A 5,210-nucleotide genomic window follows, 5' to 3' on the forward strand; every position below is an offset into this window, starting at 1 on the left:
TACATCAAATCAGTGGAAAATGAACTATACTAACAACATAAGATGATGAACAAGAAGACACAAGATTTGGATTTAAAAATAACAACATGAGCACAAGATTACAACAAAAACACTAAACAAGATTACAAGAAGGCAAAAGGATAACTAGCTAGACAAATTGAAGGTATAATCTTAAAAAAACAAAACCCTATTCCACTCTTGGACCTTTAACATGACACGCAACAAATACCTAACTCTTATGTTCGCCCAAGAGTGACCTCGATCTCCCAAGCATCCAACGTTTCCAAGCAAGAGTCCAACACGAGTGAATCCACACTCAATGTTGATTTCCCTAGTTACAAGTTTCGGCCATAGGGGCCTTTCTCACAAGAGAGAGAGTTTCAAGTGTTATACCTTCAATATTCAACAAAAACTAATCACTAAAACCCTACATTATTCCATTTATAGTAGGTTACAAAATAAAGTATGAAATATCCAAAATGACCCCTTAGTCAAATGCTTTAATAAGTGCCCTTGGAGTGCTATGTATGGACGGTTTTGGTGTCCATTTAGGTGCTCCTTTCCACTTTATTTGTACACACCAAGTCTCGAGTCTAACATACACCCTCATAATTCCATCTATACAATTGTACTCGTATCATCTAGATTCTCCGCCCAATCTTTTCTCTGCCTATTTACCATTTTCTGAAGTATCAGCTTAATCTCCAGATTTGATATCTCAACCTGTCCACTAGTTTAGGGATAATATGCAGTGCAAACCTTGTACCTGACACCATAATTAACAAAAAGATTTTTGAACTAGGTGTTAATAAAGTGTATAGCTCTGTCACTAATGATTGCTCTTGGTGTACCAAATCTGGAAAATATGTTCCTCTTCACAAATTTCAGCACCACTCTTGCATCAGTTGTCGGACTTGGCATAGCTTCCACCCATTTAGTGACATAGTCAAACTCTACTAAAATGTACAGATTACCTTTTAAAGGTAGGAATGGACCAATGAAATCGATCCCCCAAACATCAAAGACTTCGACTTCTAAAATATTATTGAGGGGCATCTCATGACGCCTAGATATGGTACCCAACCTTTGACATTGATCATAATTCTTTACAAAAGCCACTGCATCTCTAAATAGAGTAGGACAAAAAAAATCTAATTGCAGTACTTTTCTTGTAGTCCTCTCACCACCATGATCTCCACCATATGAAGATGAATTGCAATCTTGTAACACCTTTGAAAATTCATCCTCTGGGATACAGCTATGAATAGCTCCATTTGGACCCTACTTAAAAAGGTACAGTTCATCCCAAATGTAGGCACGAGGATCATAGAGTAATTTTTTCCTTTGTTGTGTGGTGGACTCAGAAGGGTACACCTCATAAGCTATCAAGTTCACAATATCAACGTACCATAGGAAATCAACTGCATCTAACGACAACAACTTCTCATCAGGAAATTCTTTCTTAATAATCAGGAAGTTATCCACAGTATGGTCTTGATTTTCTATCCGTGAAAAATGATCAACAACTTGATTTTCAGCTCCCTTTCTATCTCGCACCTCAAAATCAAAAACATTTCTTTCTATATAACCATGTAGTTAACTTGACCATCATTTAACACTATGCTAGCATAGTAGATAGAGCAAAATACTTTATCTCTTCTTTGATCTAAAACTGCTCCCACAACAATGTCACTAGCATCAGACATCAACTCAAAAGGTAACTCCCAATATGGTGCGATCAGAATAGGTGCTTCAGTCAACTTCTTCTAAAGCTTTTCAAAAGCTTAATGGCAATCTATCCCAAACTCAAACTTGGCTTCTTTTTCTAACAATATGCACGGGGGGTTGCAATCTTTGAGAAAGTTTGAATGAATCATCTTCAGAACCCTGTATGTCTCAGAAAGCTCTGCACTCCTTTTACTGTCACTAGATAAGGCAATTTTTTAATCACTTCAAACTTTGCCTTGTCCACTTCATGTCCTTTGTATGATAGTTTATGGCCTAGGATAATTCCTTCCTTAATAATAAAGTGGCACTTCTCCCAATTCAGCACCAAGTTTGTTCTCTCACATCGCGCTAGGACTCTGTTAAGATTTTACAAGTACTTTTCAAAAGAATTACCATACACAGAGAAATAATCCATGAATACCTCCACAAATTCTTCCACCATGTCTGAGAATATTGCCATCATACTTTTCTAAATATACCAGGTGTATTGCATAAATAGAAAGGCATACGCCTGAATGCATATGTACCATATGGACAAGTGAAAGTAGACTTTTCTTTGTCTTTTGGTGCTATGCTTATCTGATTATAGCCAGAATACACATCCAGAAAACAATAATACTCTTGCCCCCGCCAATCTATCTAATATTTGGTCAATGAAGGGAAGTGGATAGTGATCTTTACGAGTTGCTTCACTTAACATCCTATAATCAATACAGATCCTCCAACCGGTCATCGTATTTTTGGGAATCAACTCATTATCATTATTGGTCACTATAGTCATTCCTTCCTTCTTTTGTATATAGTGAACCAGACTAACCCATTTGTTGTCTAAAATTAAATAGAAAATACCACTATCTAACCATTTGATCACATTTTTTTGACCACCTCCTTCATTACAAGATTCAACCTTCATTGTTTCTACACTCTAGGTCTGTAACCCTTTTTATATGTAGATGTTGTGCATGAAAAATACTAGATTGATTCCTATAATATCGAATATCTGCCAACCAATCATCTTCCTTCTCCTCTTTAGAACTTTTATAGCTTTCTTTACCTGTACATCTGATAATCCTGCAAATAAAATAACAAGAAAAGTATCTTGATCACCAAGAAAAACATATTATAAATAAGGAGGAAGAACTTTAAGCTCTAAGTTAGGAGCTTCTTCAATTGAAGGCCTGGGTGGGGGGCATATTGGACTATTCAAAGGCTCAAACGACACTTTCTTCATCTCAACCACTACCAATTTCATAACCTAGACCAATTCCAATGTTTCCACATCACCATACAGATAATGACCCATCAAAGCTCACTCTAATGGATCATTAGACAATAGCAACTGCCAATCTAGAACAAGATCAATAATTGATATAGAAGACAACTCCTCATATATTGTCGGTAGTTTTAATGCCTTATACATATCAAAAACTTCCACTTTATCATGTACTCACATTGTCATTTTTCTAGTTGCTACATTAATGAATAACTATCCTGTTGCTAAGAAGGGTCATCCCAAAATAAATAGAACGACAGAATCAGCCTCAAAATCAAGAACCACAAAATATATCGAGAAAATCAAAGATCCCACTTGCACTAACACATGTTCAATCATGCCATCTGGCCTAATAAGGGACCTATCCGCTAATTGTAACACAATAGTCATGGGTTTAGGACTCCCTACACCCATCTTTCAGTACCATGATGTGGGCATGATATTTATACTAGCACCCAAGTCACACAATCCACGTGCACAAATAGTCTGTCCAATGGTAATCTACAAGGTGAAACTGCCTTGATCTTTCAACTTCATGGGCAGTTTATTTTGAATTTTAGACGTGCACTCTTGAGTAAGGGCAACTATAGCATATTTGGTCAACCTATTCATATTGGCAATAATATACTTCAAGTATTTCGTATATTTTGTCACACTCTACAGAATGTCAACAAGAGGAAAGTTTACTTGAACCTGCTTTAGAAGATCTAGAAATTTCTTATAACTGGCTTCCTCTTGATGCTTCCTTGCCCTTTAAGGAAAGGGTAAGGTGATAGTTTTCTTCTCCACATGAATTTCATCACTTGCCTCTTTTTCAGTGAACTCCAACTCTACCTTATCTATCAAAGTGTCATCCATAACTGTGGAATTATCCTACTCCTGAACCGTCTCCTTATTTTGTAGCCCACTTCTTATTATAACTGTATTTACCTATTTCAAATATACCTCAGTGTTTGTGTCCTTGTATTCTGCGATCCTGCAATTTGACCCAACTGTAACTCTAGATTTCTTGTAAGCAATTGTTGACTCTTTAACTCAACTGCAAACTGTGCCTATTGAGTCTTTATATCTACCACAAATTGTGTTTGTTGAGCCATGAACTGATTAATTAACTCCTCCACATTGTTATTTTGAGCAATAGCCTGATTATTTTGAGCTGGCTGTGGATTTGATTGCACTGGTCCCTTATATTGATTTGCATTATGTGCCTAATTTCCACCCCATGAGAAACTAGGGTGGTTCCTCCAATTTGGATTATACTTGTTACTAATATTTTATTGACACTGGCGATTTGCATTCCCCACGTAGTTGACTGAATCTGGATTAACAAAACATTCATCTGCTTTATGCTCACCACTTTCGCAAACTTCACACCACGAATATACTTGTTGACCTACATTTGCTATGGCTACTAGTTGTGTCACACCAAACTTTAACTTGTTCAGCTGAGTTGTCATATGATTGGCATTGTTGCAATCTATGCCTATAATATAGTAAATTGATCTACCTCCAATACCCCTGCAACCTTCTTTAGAGTGCTCCTAGAGTTTGCATACCAATCAACATTCACATATGCAATTTGATTCAGCAATATGTACATTTCTTCATAAGTTTTCTCCAAAGCTTGGCCTCCTGCTACTAAATCCAAGAGAATCTTCATATTAGACTCAAGGCCTTCTATAAATGTGTGCACCAAGACATCATTCGATTGATAGTGATGAGGATAATTTTTTAGCATGCCTTTAAATCTTTCCCAAGCTTGGTATAGATTTTCTCTATCTTTCTGTCTGAAACTCAAGATCTCACTCCTCAATCGTGTAGTCTTCTGAGTTGGAAAGAATGGAATAAGGAACTTTCGAGCACAATCTTCCCATGAAGTAATGGAGTATGGTGGTTCAGCATATAACTACCTCTTTGCTTCCCCATTTAGAGAAAAAGAGAAGAGTGTCAATCTGACATAATCAGCAGTCACATCTTTAAAAATGTATGTATTAATTATTTCCAGGAAGGTCTGTATGTGCTGCTGCGGATCCTGATGTGAGAATTTTTGAAAGTGCCCCATAGAATTAATAATTTCACCATATTTTGTTTCAGTTGCCACCGACCTCCTAGTTCAAGATTCCAAATATTATTAGTTACATGATTCATAAGTGGGATTGCCACCTTATGAACAGATCTTGCGGCTGGTTGAATAGGAACAGTTGGAATA

General features: G+C 36.7%; 1 non-coding gene across 1 annotated transcript; it reads left to right on the top strand.

The window, feature by feature from the left end:
• The first annotated feature begins 4,710 nt into the window (after positions 1 to 4,710).
• On the top strand, positions 4,711 to 4,817 carry LOC124889864. Its single transcript, XR_007048778.1, has one exon. It is a non-coding gene; the product is annotated as a small nucleolar RNA R71 (small nucleolar RNA).
• Positions 4,818 to 5,210: the final 393 nt, after the last annotated feature.

The sequence above is a fragment of the Capsicum annuum genome, chromosome 12 (genome assembly GCF_002878395.1).
Source record: "Capsicum annuum cultivar UCD-10X-F1 chromosome 12, UCD10Xv1.1, whole genome shotgun sequence".
In the NCBI taxonomy this organism is placed as follows: domain Eukaryota; kingdom Viridiplantae; phylum Streptophyta; class Magnoliopsida; order Solanales; family Solanaceae; genus Capsicum; species Capsicum annuum.